General features: G+C 44.4%; 1 protein-coding gene and 1 long non-coding RNA gene across 7 annotated transcripts in view; one reads left to right on the forward strand and one right to left on the reverse strand.

The window, feature by feature from the left end:
• Positions 1-3441, reverse strand: part of LOC140906865 (uncharacterized) — a 37103-nt gene extending 33662 nt beyond the window's left edge. The window contains exon 1 of the long non-coding RNA XR_012157268.1: positions 3238-3441. This is a non-coding gene — a long non-coding RNA (uncharacterized LOC140906865). The remainder of the gene's footprint in view (positions 1-3237) is intronic.
• Positions 1-19736, forward strand: part of LDLRAD4 (low density lipoprotein receptor class A domain containing 4) — a 427294-nt gene that overhangs the window by 202245 nt on the left and 205313 nt on the right. The window lies entirely within an intron of this gene.

Genomic DNA, 19736 nt, shown 5'->3' on the forward strand with positions numbered 1-19736 from the left:
CACACACTTCTAAATAAGAACACTGTCCAGAACTGAGTATAAAGAATTGCTGTTTGAGCTAGTCCTTGTTTACATTTCATACTGCAAACAAGGCATATTGATCTCATTAGGTTATTACTGATTCCAATATTATTATATGATTTCACATCAGAACCAATGGCTTGTTTCCTAGTGATGTGTGGGAATTTTCAGAAACCAAATATTGTGTATATATAGTTAAGTATGCATTTTTATGTGACCTTAACAGAAATGATTTTCAAAATCCAGTAAAATTTAACAGTTGCTGTATCTTGGAAAACTGGCTCAGTAAAAAATATTTTAGCGTAATTTGTGTTGTGTGATCTGTTTAAAAGTTAATGCATGATAAGCAAAGACTTCTATGAGACTTTTAAATGTAGATTTTAAGTGTGTTAGATTGTGTGACACACCTCACAAATCTAGCACTTAGAACCCACAGGCTTGATTGAGTGCATGAACTTTGAGGTCAAAGGTGCCTGACTGAGTCAAGTCTACACTACAAACTTTTGGTGGCATAGCTATGTTGGTTGGGGTGGAAGGAGGTGTGATCCCTGCTTGACATAGCTGTGCTGACAAAAGCCCTTCGTATAGGCTCACTTACACTGGCAAATGCAGTTTTCCCAGTATAACTTATTTGTTTGGTGTGAGGCCAGAATAGGCTATACTGGCAAAAACACAGTTTTGCTGGTAGAAGCTGTGTTCACATAGGAGCACTTTGCCGATGTTGTACAGCAATACAGGGAAAGTGCTCCTAGTGTAGACCTGGCTCAGGTCTATCCATGATCTTCATATAATATCTTCTACAGGAAACACTGTGGAAGAGTTTGACAAAAGGAAAGGTCTGGAATAATCAGTGTTTGAGTGCAGGGCCTGTATTTCTAGTGATCAAAGTACTGTAGAGCAGAAATGAACATTCTTTTCTCTGTGTGAGAGGAAGGATTGTGTGCTCAGAGATTTGGAAGATGACAGTCCTACTTGTGAAATCTATTTTATTAAATAATAAATTAGAGTGATTTTATTTTCATATCTGAGGAGACCTAAATCATGATCCGAGAAAGAAGGTGGGGGATTTCCAGTGGCTCATGGGTACGATTGCACATGTCCTTGGAGGAGTTGGATCCATTCCAGAAACTGACCTCAAACAAGGCTACTTTTGTCGTTTGGGGAGGAACTTTTTTCAAACTTTCAAACAAAAGTTTTGTCTTTCGGTTTCCAGTATAGACAAAGCCTTAGTCTCCTGCATTCAGTGTAAAAGCTTGATTTATAATGAAGCCCAAATATAACTCACAATGTTCTTTTTTATAAACACTCTAGACCTCTGACTGATGACGTCTCTTGAGAAGGAATCCTGGATGTTAAATCACTTGTTTTATTTTTATTTTTAAAGTATTCACTTCTAAACACTGGGACTCTCTCGTTGGAGTCTGTTTTTGAAGTTTTTTTGTTGTAATATTGCGACTTTTAGATCTGTAATCAAGTGACCAGAGAGATTGAAGTGTTCTCCGACTGGTTTTTGAATGTTATAATTCTTGACGTCTGATTTGTACCCAGAAGTTACCTACTACAGGACAGTCCCAACAAAGAAAATAACAGAACGCCACTAGCCATCACCTTTAGCCCTCAACTAAACCTCTCCAGCGCATCATCAAAGATCTACAACCTATCCTGAAGGACGACCCATCACTCTCACAGATCTTGGGAGACTGGCCAGTCCTTGCTTACAGACAGCCCCCCAACCTGAAGCAAATACTCACCAGCAACCACACACCACACAATAAAAACGCTAATCCAGGAACCTATCCTTGCAACAAAGCCCGTTGCCAACTCTGTCGACATATCTATTCAGGGGACACCATCATAGGGCCTAATCACATCAGCCACACTATCAGAGGCTCGTTCACCTGCACATCTACCAATGTGATATATGCCATCATGTGCCAGCATTGCCCCTCTACCATGTACATTGGCCAAACCGGACAGTCTCTACATAAAAGAATAAATGGACACAAATCAGTTGTCAAAAATGATAACATTCAAAAACGAGTCGGAGAAAACTTCAATCTCTCTGGTCACTCGATTACAGACCTACAAGTCGCAATATTACAACAGAAAAACTTCAAAAACAGACTCCAATGAGAGACTGCTGAATTGAAATCAATTTGCAAACTGGACACCATTAAATTAGGCTTGAATAAAGACTGGGAGTGGATGGGTCATTACACAAAATAGAACTATTTCTCCATGTTTATCCCCCCCCTCCTCCCCACCCCGGCTGTTCCTCAGACGTTCTTGTCAACTGCTGGAAATGGCCCACCTTGATTATCACTACAAAAGGTTGTTGTTGTTTTTCTCTGCCACTGGTAATAGCTCACCTTACCTGATCACTCTTGTTACAGTGTGTATGGTAACACCCATGGTTTCATGTTCTCTGTGTTTATAAAGTCTCCCCACTGTATTTTCCACTGCATAAATCCGATGAAGTGAGCTGTAGCTCATGAAACCTTATGCTCATGAAACCTTATGCTCAAATAAATTTGTTAGTCTCTAAGGTGCCACAAGTATGCTTTTTGCGGATACAGTCTTACATGGCTGCTACTCTGAAACTTCTAAACAGGATACCATTTTTGAGGACTTTGTGCAACCCCTTCCCCTCAACTCAGTCATTGCTGGAGATAATAGTGTAACTTCAGTGTCCTCAGGCCAAGATGGAGTCTGCTCTGCAGGCAGCTCTGGCCAAGAGAAGGCGCACGCAGGAATGCATCAGGAAAAAATCCCTTCCACCCTAGGGGCACCTGTTCCAAACCCCCCAGAGTGAACACACCCACCCACAGGAAAAGTACAATGGATATAACAAAGGGAGATATTTATTTACAGAGGGATGAGAGGAGAAAAACAACAAGGGGAAATTATAGGGGGAGCAGTAGAACAGAGTTGCACCCAAACCAAGATCCCACGGGCCCAGTGGTAGCACAGTCTGAAAGAGCAGACACTGAATAGTGTGTCTGCACACACAGTTCGGGAGGCCTGAGCAAAGTTCCAGTTCAGTGCTGAGTCTTGGGTGCTCCTGGTCGTCTTTGGTGCCAGTGAATTTTCCCCAACAGACCCCTCCGGTGCCCTCTTCTGCCGCTCTCTGCAAAGCCACACAGAGCGACCACCTCCCCACTTAACTAGCTACAGTCTCTTTATTCCCAGTGCAGAGTCATAAGCCCCAGTACTCACAGCCCCATGCAGCTCTGGGTAGCAGTGATACTCGGTCCAGCTCCAGCCTCTCCTTCTCAGGCGATTCCTCCCTGGCACAGTGCTCCTCCTGGCTCCTGGCCTGGGGTGTCCCCAATTGGCCGCCCTGTCCTTCCCAGGCTTCAGGCCGGTTCTCTGCTGCTTCACTTTGCGAAGCAGGCTGCGGCCCTTCTCTCTCTCTCTCTCTCTCTCCCTGCCTCCAGCTCCACCTGGAGTTTCCCCTCTTTCTCTCACTGCTCCCCCTCCTCCCTTAGGAAAAAGATTTAAAGGGGCCATGCTCTCTAAACCCCAAGGGGTTACAATAGCAACAGCAAACACTGATGTCTTTTAGATGCCTATGGTATTTCTTAATGTCTAAACATATTTTTTTAAACAGCATGGCTCTTGTTTGAGACATGTTATGGAACACACCATGAATCTATGACACATATTTTGTTTGTTCTTTTTTATTGTTTTATGAACTGACCTTTTTCACCATAATGGGTATTTTTGGGTTCCTTATGTATTTGATTCCTGCAAATAAGAGAGTTGGAATATGAAGCTGATCTCAGTTTAATTAAAATGGTTCGGTAAAAATACAGAAGATTAGCATGATTCCTAAACAAGATACAAATAATCAATTGGTCTGACATGTTCCAAACTACATCAGTTACAACTGAATTACAATTTAACTGACTTTGAGATATTGATGGTCTTGCTTATTTATTGCATTTCAGAGGATGATATGTTTTTGTTTTTTCTGTTGCAGCTATCACTTACAGTATTTTTTTCTATTATTATTATTAGCTATTATTATTTAGCATTTAGGCTGCGAACTCATCAGGGCAGTGAGTGATATTTATATTTGTGTCTTGTCCAAGGTGGAGCTCGTTGCCAATGTTTGTTCAACAATAATCTTTCAATGAATTGCACAGAATGTCTGCTGATTAACTTGCAATGTTAAATATAATTCTAGAAAAGGAAACAGTTGTTACGACTGACTAGGCATAGATATCTCTTTTTTGTTTGGTCTGCCGTAATAGTCACCCAAAGTATGTGGTGCATGGGTAAGACATGACACAATCCAGTTCCGTATTAATCATGTTTTCATGTTCACTACTGAAAACATTTCTTAAAATCAGCACAGCTGTTTCTCTGGTATTTTTTATACAAAAAATCTGTATGAGTGAAGACATAGTCATCTCTGGTGTGAGTGGCATTATCTGTTTAGTCTATAAGCAGCTTGAGTAGGGCCTGTATCTTCTATGCCTTTTTCAGTGCCAAGTGCACTGTTGACATTTAACCAATATTATATAATAATTACATTGAAGAGCCTACTTTCAAAGAATGTTATTTAGGTTGCAAAGTGAATCAGTCAAAAGTTAGAAAACACCAGATTTACAGTTTGCAAAGCATCCTTAGTTCTGCCCCGGTGCATGCATCATGGGCATTAAATGAGAGAGGATCCTGTGGAAAAAATAGTATGTGATCACGTAATTAAGGATGGTACCATTCAGTCGGGGCTCTCAACCTTTCCAGACTGCCATACCCCCTTTCAGGAGTCTGATTTGTCTTGCAAACCCTCAAGTTTCATCTCACTTAAAAACTATTTGCTTACAAAATCAGACATAAAAATACAAAAGTGTCACAGCCCACTGTTACTGAAAAATTGCGTACTTTCTCATTTTTACCATATAATTATAAAATAAATCAGTTGGAATATAAATATTATACTTACATTTCAGTGTATAGAGCAGTATAAACAAGTCGTATGAAATTTTAATTTTTGTACTGACTTTGCTAGTGCTTTTTATGTAGCCAGTTGTAAGACTAGGCAAATATCTAGATGAGTTGATGTACCCCCGGATGACCTCTCTGTACCCCCAGGGGTATGTGTACCCCTGGTTCAGAACCACAGCCAGACAGTATACACACAGGGGAGTAGAGTTAAGGTTGTATATTGTGGGTCTTGGCAGCAAAGCCCCTTCTCCCTTTGTTACAATTGCTCTGGCTGCTCCCATGTGTCTTAGTACATTTTGTGCTGCTGTTGCTGCTGCTTTGGTGGTAGAATCCTCCCAGCTTCAGAGTGCTTGTATGTTTTTAGTTAATTTGGAATGTTGCCAAAATTTTCCTGACGGCACAAGCAAGAAAAAGGAAATGGTGATTTTTAACAGTTTATTTTTCAGCAAAAGCTGAACAGAATTTCCTGGGACAAAGAAAAGGCATTTTTGTAGCCTCTGGGCATTCCCCTGCAGAACCTCAAAAGCTGGCTGCAAACAGAAGAGGTTCTCAAAGAAAAGGTTGCAAAAAACTTTTTGTAGTAGAAAGTGTTAGTCAACGTAATCATTACCAGCTCTCCCTATTCTGTGTTTTGACAATTAGGATCCAGACATCCCAGGGTGAAAACAGGGTTTGAACCCAAAAGAATAAGCAATTGAACATTATGTACTATAAAGGTGTATTGAGTAAGGTCTTTTATGAAAGCTGGTGACATACTAGTGATTAATGTCATTGTGAAATGTATGTATTGACACTACATGAGGGGAATTATGGACACCCACTGATATTATGCTTTAAAGTCTGTGACCAGACAGGACCGACAGTCGCTATCTACCTGTCTCCAATGTAATTTAAGAAAGTTGGAATCAAAACAGTGGAAGCCCCATTTACACACAGATTAGCAGGGGGATGGAAAGTCAACAGGAAAGGAAGAACAGCAGAGGTCTTCCTGACTGGGGACAAAAAATGAGTTTTGGAAAATAAAAACAGAAGCAAAAACCATTTTGGCATCCATTACTTAGGGGACATACGCAACAGCCTGCTGTTAATTCGTGAAAGCTGGATCTGGAGGGCTGAGGATGCTGGTAACTTGATGTAAGTAAGAAAACTGCTTAGGCAAAGATTGTAACTTGCTAAGTTTTAGTCACTAGAAAGTGTGTTTCATGTTAGTTTTGTTTGTACCCTAACCTCTCTCTTTTTCTCTTACTTAGTATCACTGATCTCTGTTCTTTGCTAATAAACTTATTCTTCTTTTCTTACAAAACCATCGCTGTGCTGTGTACTAAAGTGAAGTGAGTCTTCAGCTAACCTACCAGGTTGCTGTGCACTCTCTCTCTCTTTGGAGGCAGCAAATTTAATCATTTCTGTGAGAGGGTCTGGACACTGCAGGAGGACAGACATCTCTGAAGACCTGAGCTTCACTAATTGTTACCTGCAATACAAGGTTTAGATAGCAGAGTAGACACAGAGCTTAGCAGCAGCAATGCTCTCACTCTTGGCAACGAGACAGGTAACACTGTGGCTCGCAATTCTCGGTGTCCTGAGCATGATGTACATATATATAAATGGGTGTATGTACATAGCTGCCATTTAGGAATTTTTGGGAGTGGATATTAAACATTAAAAATAAGGTATGGTTGCTTGATATCTCAATATTTAATATATCTAAATAGTGGCAAGTAACACTGAGTATTTTAGGAAGGATCTCAAGATATAGATAGTGCAGTAGAATATTTAAAATATGCAGGCTGTTATTTCCTTTCCCTTACCACATGTCCTCAAATGGAACTGAGGGGGAAAAGAATCTATTTTCCGTATGGGAAAATCTGCTAAAAGGCTTAAACACTTTAAAAAAAAAATCCAGCAAGCCCATTCCTGGAATGATGGCTGTCAGTGGCAAAGTCAGTGAAAGAACACAGTGTGACTCATTTTTGAAAAAGAGTTAAATAATCAACGAACTGATATAATACCGTACTTGATTATAGGCTTGGTTGTCTCATCTGTAAACAGAAGGCCACTGACAGAATTGTACATGTCTGTTTAATGTATTTTTTTCTTTTAATTTGTGTGAAGTGGTACTCAAACACAATGGCCAAAATTAAGCACTAGTTAGATAATTGTAGCCTTCTTAAAGAGAAATCACTCTCAAAGTACAGAGACTGCAGTGAAGTCTGTACTGGACGAACATTTAAATCTTTACTCATATGGATTAAAGAATATATTCTACAGACATCTGTAACTAATCACATTCAAAGCTGCACTGTATGTAATGAGAAACTTGGTATTAGTCACATTAGGGCACATTGCACAATTCAAATGCTTGGAGAAATGAAAAGAGACTACTCAACCCAGTTGTTTGCAATTCACTCCCTCATGAAAGCTGCCTAACTATTCTCCATCCTAAGGTTATGTCTACACTACGGAATTAGGTCGAATTTATAGAAGTCGGTTTTTTAGAAATCGGTTTTATATATTCGAATGTGTGTGTCCCCACAGAAAATGCTCTAAGTGCATTAACTCGGCGGAGTGCTTCCACAGTACCGAGGCTAGAGTCGACTTCTGGAGCGTTGCACTGTGGGTGGCTATTCTGGGTTGAGATCCCAATGCCTGATGGGGCTAAAACATTGTCGCGGGTGGTTCTGGGTACATATCATCAGGCCCCCGTTCCCTCCCTCCCTCCGTGAAAGCAAGGGCAGACAATCGTTTCGCGCCTTTTTTCCTGAGTTACCTGTGCAGACGCCATACCACGGCAAGCATGGAGCCCGCTCAGCTAACCGTCACCGTATGTCTCCTGGGTGCTGGCAGACGCGGTACGGCATTGCTACATAGTAGCAGCAACCCATTGCCGTCTGGCAGCAGACGGTGCAATACGACTGGTAGCCGTCATTGTCATGTCCGAGGTGCTCCTGCCCCCGTCGGCCGGGAGCACCTGTGCAGACATGGGCGCAGGGACTAAATTTGGAGGGACTTGACCAGGTCATTCTCTTTAGTCCTGCAGTCATTCCTATTGAACTGTCTTATGGTGAGCAGGCAGGCGATACGGATTGCTAGCAGTCGTACTGTACCATCTTCTGCCGGGCAGCCATGAGATGTGGATGGCTAGCAGTCGTAATGCATCATCTTCTGCCGGGCAGCCATGAGATGTGGATGGCATGCAGTCCTTCTGCACCGTCTGCTGCCAGCCAAAGATGTAAAAGATAGATGGAGTGGATCAAAACAAGATATAGACCAGATTTGTTTTGTACTCATTTGCTTCCCCCCCCTCCCCTGTCTAGGGGACTCATTCCTCTAGGTCCACTCTAGTCACTCACAGGGAAGGTGCAGCGAGGTAAATCTAGCCATGTATCAATCAGAGGCCAGGCTAACCTCCTTGTTCCTATAAGAACAATAACTTAGGTGCACCATTTCTTATTGGAACCCTCCGTGAAGTCCTGCCTGAAATACTCCTTGATGTAAAGCCACCCCCTTTGTTGATTTTAGCTCCCTGAAGCCAACCCTGTAAGCCGTGTCGTCAGTCGCCCCTCCCTCTGTCAGAGCAATGGCAGACAATCATTCCACGCCTTTTTTCTGTGCGGATGCCATACCAAGGCAAGCATGGAGGCCGCTCAGCTCATTTTGGCAATTAGGAGCACATTAAACACCACATGCATTATCCAGCAGTATATGCAGCACCAGAACCTGGCAGAGCGATACCAGGCGAGGAGGCGACGTCAGCGTGGTCACGTGAGTGATCAGGACATGGACACAGATTTCTCTGAAAGCATGGGCCCTGCCAATGCATGCATCATGGTGCTAATGGAGCAGGTTCATGCTGTGGAATGCCGATTCTGGGCTCGGGAAACAAGCACAGACTGGTGGGACCGCATAGTGTTGCAGGTCTGGGACGATTCCCAGTGGCTGCAAAACTTTCGCATGCGTAAGGGCACTTTCATGGAACTTTGTGACTTGCTTTCCCCTGCCCTGAAGCACATGAATACCAAGATGAGAGCAGCCCTCACAGTTGAGAAGCGAGTGGCGATAGCCCTGTGGAAGCTTGCAACGCCAGACAGCTACCGGTCAGTTGGGAATCAATTTGGAGTCGGCAAATCTACTGTGGGGGCTGCTTTGATGCAAGTAGCCAAAGCAATCAAAGATCTGCTGATATCAAGGGTAGTGACCCTGGGAAATGTGCAGGTCATAGTGGATGGCTTTGCTGCAATGGGATTCCCTAACTGTGGTGGGGCCATAGACGGAACCCATATCCCTATCTTGGCACTGGAGCACCAAGCCGGCGAGTACATAAACCTCAAGGGGTACTTTTCAATAGTGCTGCAAGCTCTGGTGGATCACAAGGGACGTTTCACCAACATCAACGTGGGATGGCCGGGAAAGGTGCATGACGCTCGCATCTTCAGGAACTCTGGTCTGTTTCAAAAGCTGCAGGAAGGGATTTTATTCCCAGACCAGAAAATAACTGTTGGGGATGTTGAAATGCCTATAGTTATCCTTGGGGACCCAGCCTACCCCTTAATGCCATGACTCATGAAGCTGTACACAGGCAGCCTGGACAGTAGTCAGGAGCTGTTCAACTACAGGCTGAGCAAGTGCAGAATGGTGGTAGAATGTGCATTTGGATGTTTAAAAGCGCGCTGGCGCAGTTTACTGACTCGGTTAGAGCTGAGCAAAACCAATATTCCCACTGTTACTACTGCTTGCTGTGTGCTCCACAATATCTGTGAGAGTAAGGGGGAGACGTTTATGGCGGGGTGGGAGGTTGAGGCAAATCGTCTGGCTGCTGGTTACACGCAGCCAGACACCAGGGCGGTTAGAAGAGCACAGGAGGGCGCGGTACGCATCAGAGAAGCTTTGAAAACCAGTTTCATGATTGGCCAGGCTACAGTGTGAAAGTTCTGTTTGTTTCTCCTTGATGAAACCCCCCGCCCCTTGGTTCACTCTACTTCCCTGTAAGCTAACCACCCTCCTCTCCTCCCTTTGATCATTGTTTGCAGAGGCAATAAAGTCATCATTGCTTCACATTCATGCATTCTTTATTCATTCATCACACAAATAGGGGGATGACTACCAAGGTAGCCCAGGAGGGGTGGTGGAGGAGGGAAGGAAAATGCCACACAGCACTTTAAAAGTTTACAACTTTAAAATTTATTGAATGCCAGCCTTCTTTTTTTTGGACAATCCTCTGTGGCGGAGTGCCTGGTTGGCCGGTGGCCCCCCCACCGCATTCTTGGGCGTCTGGGTGTGGAGGCTATGGAACTTGGGGAGGAGGGCGGTTGGTTACAGAGGGGCTGCAGTGGCAGTCTGTGCTCCAGCTGCCTTTGCTGCAGCTCAACCATACACTGGAGCATACTGGTTTGGTCCTCCAGCAGCCTCAGCATTGAATTCTGCCTCCTCTCATCACGCTGCCGCCACATTTGAGCTTCAGCCCTCTCTTCAGCCCGCCACCTCTCCTCCCGGTCATTTTGTGCTTTCCTGCACTCTGACATTATTTGCCTCCACGCATTCGTCTGTGCTCTGTCAGTGTGGGAGGACAGCATGAGCTCGGAGAACATTTCATCGCGAGTGCGTTTTTTTTTCTTTCTAAGCTTCACTAGCCTCTGGGAAGGAGAAGATCCTGTGATCATTGAAACACATGCAGCTGGTGGAGAAAAAAAAGGGACAGCGGTATTTAAAAAGACACATTTTATAAAACAGTGGCTACACTCTTTCAGGGTAAACCTTGCTGTTAACATTACATACATAGCACATGTGCTTTCGTTACAAGGTCGCATTTTGCCTCCCCCCACCGCGTGACTACCCCCTCAACCCTTCCCTTTCCCCGTGGCTAACAGCGGGGAACATTTCTGTTCAGCCACAGGCAAACAGCCCAGCAGGAACGGGCTCCTCTGAGTGTCCCCGGAAGAAAAGCACCCTATTTCAACCAGGTGACCATGAATGATATCTCACTCTCCTGAAGATAACACAGAGAGATAAAGAACGGATGTTGTTTGAACGCCAGCAAACATACACTGCAATGCTTTGTTGTACAATGCTCCCGAGTATGGGTTATTGGCCTGGAGTGGTAAAGTGTCCTACTATGAAGGATGCAATAAGGCTGCCCTCCCCAGAAACCTTTTGCAAAGGCTTTGGGAGTACATCCAGGAGAGCCGCGAATGCTAAGGCAAAGTAATCCTTTCACATGCTTCTTTTAAACCATGTATAGTATTTTAAAAGGTACACTCACCAGAGGTCCCTTCTCTGCCTGCTGGGTCCAGGAGGCAGCCTTGGGTGGGTTCGGGGGGTACTGGCTCCAGGTCTAGGGTGAGAAACAGTTCCTGGCTGTCGGGAAAACTGGTTTCTCTGCTTGCTTGCTGTGAGCTATCTAAACCTCATCATCATTATCTTCTTCGTCCCAAAACCTGCTTCCGTGTTGCGTCCATCTCCGTTGAAGGAGTCAAACAACACGGCTGGGGTAGTGGTGGCTGAACCCCTTAAAATGGCATGCAGCTCATCATAGAAGCGGCATGTTTGGGGTCTGACCCGGAGCGGCCATTTGCCTCTCTGGTTTTCTGGTAGGCTTGCCTCAGCTCCTTAAGTTTTACATGGCACTGCTTCGGGTCCCTGTTATGGCCTCTGTCCTTCATGTCCTGGGAGATTTTGACAAAGGTTTTGGCATTTCAAAAACTGATTCCTCTCCCCATACAGCGATCAGATCCCGTACCTCCTGTTCAGTCCATGCTGGAGCTCTTTTGTGATTCTGGGACTCCATCATGGTCACCTCTGCTGATGAGCTCTGCATGGTCACCTGCAGCTTGCCACGCTGGCCAAACAGGAAATGAGATTCAAAAGTTCGCTGTTCTTTTCCTGTCTACCTGGCCAGTGCATCTGAGTTGAGAGTGCTGTCCAGAGCGGTCACAATGGAGCACTCTGGGATAGCTCCCGGAGGCCAATACCGTCGAATTGTGTCCACAGTACCCCAAATTCGACCCGGCAAGGCCGATTTAAGCGCTAATCCACTTGTCAGGGGTGGAGTAAGGAAATCTATTTTAAAAGCCCTTTAAGTCGAAATAAAGGGCTTCATCGTGTGGACGGGTGCAGGTTTACATCAATTTAACGCTGCTAAATTCGACCTAAAGTCCTAGTGTAGACCAGGGCTTCGGGTATGTCCTAAGGGTATTTCTTCACTAGCAACCTTAAAGCCTTGCTGCTGCAGTGCTTTTCCTTGGTTTTGTAGCCGCAGCACCATTGCTGGGGGAGAGCTCTCTCAGCACTGTAAAAAAACCCACCCCCGCGAGGGGAGTAGTTCCCATTCTTGGAGTGCGGCTCCCAGCGCTGGTCCAGTGTCTACACTGCCACTTTACAGTGCTGAAACTTGCCGCGCTCGGGGGGGGGGGGGCATGTTTTTTCACAGCCCTGAGCGAGAAAGTTTCCGTGCTGTAAAGTGGCAGTGTAGACAAGGCCTTTGTAAACTCATCTGTTGCTACAGCTACATAGACCCAGACAAATAACGTTAGCAATAGTTGAGTAATTGACTATCTTCTGAACAGCTACCCAAAACCCTGGAGAAACTGGCCAGGGTGCACTCTCTGTGTTTTATATTACGTGTAGGGAGGGACAAATTCTTAGCTGCACTTGTACAACCCCACTACTTGAAATGAAGTTACGTAGTTGTAAATGAGAGCCAAATTTAACCAAATGTTAAATGTTTATTTAATATTCAGATTCTTTTTTGCCCAAAAGACCCTCTGAACAAAGCCTGCTACAAATCTAGAGGCTACTGCTCTGTCCTAATCTGAAATCCTTTTCAGAACCACACCTGCAACTTGGCGACAGACTGGCCCTGATTCCTCTTAAAGGGCCGGTAGTGGAATGTGCCAACAGAAAGCAAGATGGTACTGCCTTCTGACCTGTTCGGATGCCACTGTGTATAGTGCCATTCATGTTATTGCTGCATACTGCACAGTATATGTGAGGATAAGACAGAGAACTTTCACCAGGAGTGGATGTTGGTTTACAGGCCTGCAACCAGAATGTGCGCACCCTGATAAGAGGGACTTGGTCCAAAAGAGGGAGAGAACAAAACTATCACTAAACTATCTAAACTACTACATGCCACAGAGGCCACAGCAATGGTTCCCTTAACCCACGCAGCAATATTGTTAATCTATCCAACTATACTCTTAGCCCAGCAGAAGAATCTGTCCTATCTCAGGGCCTCTCCTTCTGCCCCTTCACCCCCACGAACATGATACAGTTCTGTGGTGACCTAGAATCCTATTTTCGACGTCTCCGACTCAAGGAATATTTCCAACACACCTCTGAACAACATACTAATCCACTGAGACCTTCCTACCAACACTACAAAAAGAAGGATTCTAGGTGGACTCCTCCTGAAGGTCGAAACAACAGTCTGGACTTCTACATAGAGTGCTTCCGCCGACGTGCACGGGCTGAAATTGTGGAAAAGCAGCATCACTTGCCCCATAACCTCAGCCGTGCAGAACACAATGCCATCCACAGCCTCAGAAACAACTCTGAAATCATAATCAAAAAGTCTGATAAGGGAGGTGCTGTTGTCATCATGAATAGGTCGGAATATGAACAAGAGGCTGCTTGGCAGCTCTCCAACACCACTTTCTACAAGCCATTACCCTCTGATCCCACTGAGGGTTACCAAAAGAAACTACAGAATTTGCTCAAGAAACTCCCTGAAAAAGCACAAGATCAAATCCGCACAGACACACCCCTGGAACCCCGACCTGGGGTATTCTATCTACTATCCAAGATCCATAAACCTGGAAATCCTGGGCGCCCCATCATCTCAGGCATTGGCACCCTGACAGCAGAATTGTCTGGTTATATAGACTCCCTTCTCAGGCCCTACGCTACCAGCACTCCCAGCTATCTTCGAGACACCACTGACTTCCTGAGGAAACTACAATCCATTGGTGATCTTCTTGAAAACACCATCCTGGCCACTATGGATGTAGAAGCCCTCTACACCAACATTCCACACAAAGATAGACTACAAGCCATCAGGAACACTATCCCCGATAATGTCACGGAAAACCTGGTGGCTGAACTTTGTGACTTTGTCCTCACCCATAACTATTTCACATTTGGGGACAATGTATATCTTCAAATCAGCGGCACTGCTATGGATACCCGCATGGCCCCACAGTATGCCAACATTTTTATGGCTGACTTAGAACAACGCTTCCTCAGCTCTCGTCCCCTAATGCCCCTACTCTACTTGCGCTATATTGATGACATCTTCATCATCTGGACCCATGGAAAAGAAGTCCTTGAGGAATTCTACCATGATTTCAACAATTTCCATCCCACCATCAACCTCAGCTTGGACCAGTCCACACAAGAGATCCACTTCCTGGACACAACGGTGCTAATAAGCAATGGTCACATAAACACCACCCTATACCGGAAACCTGCTGACCGCTATTCCTACCTACATTCCTCCAGCTTTCACCCAGACCACACCACACGATCCACTGTCTACAGCCAAGCTCTACGATACAACCGCATTTGCTCCAACCCCTCAGACAGAGACAAACACAAGATCTATATCAAGCATTCTTACAACTACTGTACCCACCTGCTGAAGTGAAGAAACAGATTGACAGAGCCAGAAGAGTACCCAGAAGTCACCTACTACAGTACAGGCCCAACAAAGAAAATAACAGAATGCCACTAGCCGTCACCTTCAGCCCCCAACTAAAACCTCTCCAGCGCATCATCAAGGATCTACAACCTATCCTGAAGGACGACCCATCACTTTCACAAATCTTGGGAGACAGGCCAGTCCTTGCCTACAGACAGCCCCCCAACCTGAAGCAAATACTCACCAGCAACCACACCACAGAACCACTAACCCAGGAACCTATCCTTGCAACAAAGCCCGTTGCCAACTGTGTCCACATATCTATTCAGGGGACACCATCATAGGGCCTAATCACATCAGCCACACTATCAGAGGCTTGTTCACCTGCACATCTACCAATGTGATATATGCTATCATGTGCCAGCAATGCCCCTCTGCCATGTACATTGGTCAAACTGGACAGTCTCTACGTAAAAGAATAAATGGACACAAATCAGATGTCAAGAATTATAACATTCATAAACCAGTCGGAGAACACTTCAATCTCTCTGGTCACTCGATCTCTGACCTAAAAGTCGCAATATTACAATAAAAAGACTTCAAAAACAGACTCCAACGAGAGACTGCTGAATTGGAATTAATTTGCAAACTGGATACAATTAACTTAGGCTTGAATAGAGACTGGGAGTGGATGAGTCATTACACAAAGTAAAACTATTTCCCCATGTTTATCTCCCCCCCACACACTGTTCCTCAGACGTTCTTGTTAACTGCTGGAAATGGCCCACCTTGATTATCACTACAAAAGGTTCTCCACCTCCCCCCCCCCCACTCTCCTGCTGATAATAGCTCACCTTACCTGATCACTCTCATTACAGTGTGGATGGTAACACCCATTGTTTCATGTTCTCTGTGTATATAAATCTCCCCACTGTATTTTCCACTGAATGCATCCAATGAAGTGAGCTGTAGCTCACGAAAGCTTATGCTCAAATAAATTGGTTAGTTTCTAAGGTGCCACAAGTCCTCCTTTTCTTTTTGCGAATACAGACTAACACGGCTGCTACTCTGAAACAGAACAAATAAGGTATGCCTTGGTGTGCCAACATCCTTACTTTGCAGTAGGAAATGTGACAATGTGATGTTATATGCAGTGTTATTGTAGCCGTGTCTGTCCCAGGATATTAGAGAGACAAGATGAGTTTGGTAATATCTTTTATCGGACCAACTCCTGTTGGTGAGAGCTTGTCTCTCTCACGAACAGAACTTGATCCAATAAATGAAAGTACCTAACCCACCTACTCTCTCTAATGTGGAGTTATGTAGTTCATCTGAACTACATATAGCTATTTATCTATTCTTAACCTGTGACTTTATTAAAAGCTTTGGTTTGAACTTCCTGTCTCCTTATTGTTTCCCAGGCACTCTCACAAATTGTGCTCCTTACTGACCTTACAGCAGGAGTCCACTAGAATTTTGGTGTGAGTCTCTGACCATCTAGTAACACAATAGGAAGCGGATTCCCCAGTTGGCATCTCGGTTCAAGAGCTGAGCAGAAATGTTGCAGGCTATGTAGAACGTAGGTTTTAAATTAGGGATGTAAAATTTTAATTGGTTAACCAATAAACTTGATGCCTATCGGTTTCAGTTAACGATTAAATTTGGCTGCTGCCCCACATGCCTGGAGTCCCGACTGCGCAGGGCCAGCAGCCAGAACCCCGTGTGCACTGATATCCCAGGTGTGGGGGCGGCAGCCGGGATCCCAGGCACGGGGTGACGGTGGAGCCCTGTGTAAAATGTGGCAGAGCTGCAGCACCCTCCACCCTGCACCCGGAGTTCCCCAGTTAAATGTTTTACTGTTTAACCGATAGATTGTAATAGGTTACAGTGTTACATTTTTTACGCGCTATTTACATCCCTAGTTTGAATGTGAGAGTTTTAGATTGATTTTAAGGGGAGTTGCAGGGGGGTCCAATGTAATAAACAAAGCTGTAACTTTTTAGTATCATGGATGATGCTAGAATAGCACAGCTAACTCTAAATATGTTGTTTCCAAAGAGGAGTCAGCAAGGTGGACTTTGGGGCAAAATTACATAATTGTTTTTAGACATTAATAGGGAAATGAGTGCTCCCAGTGTTGTTACAAGTATTTCTGCAGCATTCATCCCAGTAGCATCTGGCTGCTTTATGGTAAACAACAAATGAAACGGAGAAAAATCTTGTCACCAATAAAGATAGCAATAACATTTCCCTCGTTTGATCTTCCTGGAAATGGGCCCTCCCCCTTAGCATGACAAATCTGATTAATCAGGTAAACTTTATATGGTGCCCTTATGGCCTCCAAGCTCAGGCTTTGGAGCATTGTCAGGAAAGGCAAGTTTGAGATGAGCCCTCCAATGAGAACCCTCTGCTCTTCAGTCTAGAAAAGGTCCATGCAAGGAAACTGCTAATCTCAACTGCATGGAAGAGGTGGTCAGTTACCTTGCCTTACTCCTTTCGTTCTGGTGGAGTACCGGAGTTGACCAGAGAGCGCTCTTCAGTTGATTTAGCAGATCTTCACTAGACCACTAAATTGAGCCCTGCTGCATCGATCGCAGCAGCGTCAATCCCCGCTAAGTGTGAACATGGCCCTAGTGTCCTGATGGACTCAAGAGGTGTGATTGCGGCATTCTGTACTTGCTTAACCTTCTGGGCAGTCCTCATGGGTAAGCAACTGCAGGGGACATTCATGGTTAACAATGGTAAGGTCTGTATTAGAGAACAAAGATCACAGACTCCTAGCCAGCCATAGATAAAAACAGGTTCTATGGACAAAACTTGTCTTATGCCACCCCATTTTCAATTATCCCAAAGGTTTCTCGTGTAATTTTTTTCAACCTTTTAGTCAAGACAAACATAGCTGGGTGTCCGAGTTCTGCTAGCCTGGTGCTTTGTAGCTTAAGACAAGTTTAGTCTCCTTCTATGATTAATGGAAGTAATAGTAAACAGTTAAATAAAGCACGATGGGTCTTCTTAAGTTAAACATTCCGCTATGTGGGATGCCTTAATAAGGTGGTTGAAAGGTAATCACTGAATGAGGAAGGAGTGTAAGAACTGAGAAAAGGCAGCAGTTGAATTTGAAGTACAAACGAAACTCTCTTTGGTCTGATGTCCTTCCTCAAATGAGTTTTTTAAGATTGTAAGGTCCTCCAGGCAGATGCAGTCTCTCACGCTGTGTTTGTACATTGTTCCATAAAAGCGCTGGGAGTGGGGAGGGTGCTACACTGCTTGGGGCCTCTGGATACTAACAAAACACAAATAATAACATTTGCTTAGGGTGATCAACTTTGAGTACAGCAGGGGTTGGCAACCTTTGGCCCACGGCCCACCAGGGTAAGCCCCCTGGTGGGCCGGGCCGGTTTCTTTACCTGCCGCGTCCGCAGGTTCAGCCGATCGCAGCTCCCACTGGCTGCGGTTCACCGCTCCAGGCCAATGGGGACTGTGGGAAGTGGCATGGGCCAAGGGATGTGCTGGCTGCCGCTTCCCACAGTGCCCATTGGCCTGGAGCGGCGAACCGCTGCCAGTGAGAGCCGCGATCAGCCGAATCTGCGGAAACGGCAGGTAAACAAACTGGCCCAGCCCGCCTTGGGGCTTGCCCTGGTGGGCCACGGGCCAAAGGTTGCCGATCCCTGGAATACAGCTTCATCACTTACAGTTCTGCTACTTGTTCTACATAAGCCGATTATTTCTGATTTTTGTTAGTATTCTGCTTGGCATCCTTTTTAGGAAGTGCTTTTTTGTTTTGTAAGATCTTTTTATCCCTGCCTTGCCTGCACCAATGGACTTTTGCTTATTAGATGGCAGCTTGCCATATTTCTTATTAACGAAAGCTTTTTTCCCAAATAAACATGTTCCTTGGTGTGTATGCTGCCTTCTATTTATGATTTACTTTCCATTATAAAGCTACAATCTATAATATTAAAAATAATACACAGCCAGATGTTTATCGGAGTTGGAACAGGGTTTATTGTATTGAGTCTGGTATTTGTGGTTTATATTTCTTTAATCTCTAGTGAAGTGCGCTTCCTTCCCCCCCTCCCCTTCCCCCGCCTCTGGTACCCATATAGCAGTTGATGGTAATCTTGTGAATAGATTTTCTTTCAAACCTTCCAGTGTAGAAATGTGAAGAGATAGGAAGAACTCAATATCTCTTAATGGTGTTTCCTTTAAAAGCGAGTTCTTATTTGAGAAATTGGATCTAGATTGAGCAGGTGTCCTGGTTTACTGGGACTGTCCTAGTGGCTGGTTGATTCTAGTGAAACAAGATCACCCCCAAGCCCCTTACATTACACCTACAGAATATCTGGTCACCCGCTGCTGACTGCCTCTTTGCAACAGCTGCTATTAACTTCAGTGGGCTTCGGGTTAGGCCTTTATATAGTTGTGTCCAAGTTACCGTGTTAAGATTTCATCACTTTGCTACACTTTGCCATAGCAGTTTTAGGCCAACATAGTTTGCATACGATTGTATTCTTTTATTTGAGTGGATAGAATAGAATTATGCCTCAGGGGCAGATAACCATTTCAGATCTGTTAAATAAAGAGCTGTAACTGACGTGCATCATAACACTGGTCTAAAATACCATCTTTTCCCCCCAATTACATACTCCCCCCCCCCATTCCTCCTTTTTGGCCTGTGATTGGATTTATATTTATAAAAACAAACAGCATTTAGCTATAATTAAAAATTATACAGCCCTACAGTAAATGGGATGGCAAAACAATAGTAATGCTACTTATGTGTGTGAAGTCAAGTGCAAGAGAAGTCTAAAAGCATTAAGTGTAATGCCAGGGTGGGATTGTCTGGTTGAATAGATACAGCAGGTGTAGATTAAGCATTAATTAAGCAGGTGTAAATAAAGCGGAACTTGCATTTCACAATTTAACATTCTGTAATCAGAATAGATATTGCTATAGTTCCTGGGCCAAATTCTTCCCTGCTGTTGTTACTGAAATCTTACCTTTTGCATTTTATGATTTTTAAATTTTTTATTAAGTGTTCACAAGCTCCGAGCTGAATTAGTGGAGTATGTGTGTGCAATGTGTCTATCACACGCACACACACATCTGCCTTGAGTGTGAGAAGGAGATG

Source organism: Lepidochelys kempii, chromosome 2, assembly GCF_965140285.1.
Source record: "Lepidochelys kempii isolate rLepKem1 chromosome 2, rLepKem1.hap1, whole genome shotgun sequence".
Classification (NCBI taxonomy): domain Eukaryota; kingdom Metazoa; phylum Chordata; order Testudines; family Cheloniidae; genus Lepidochelys; species Lepidochelys kempii.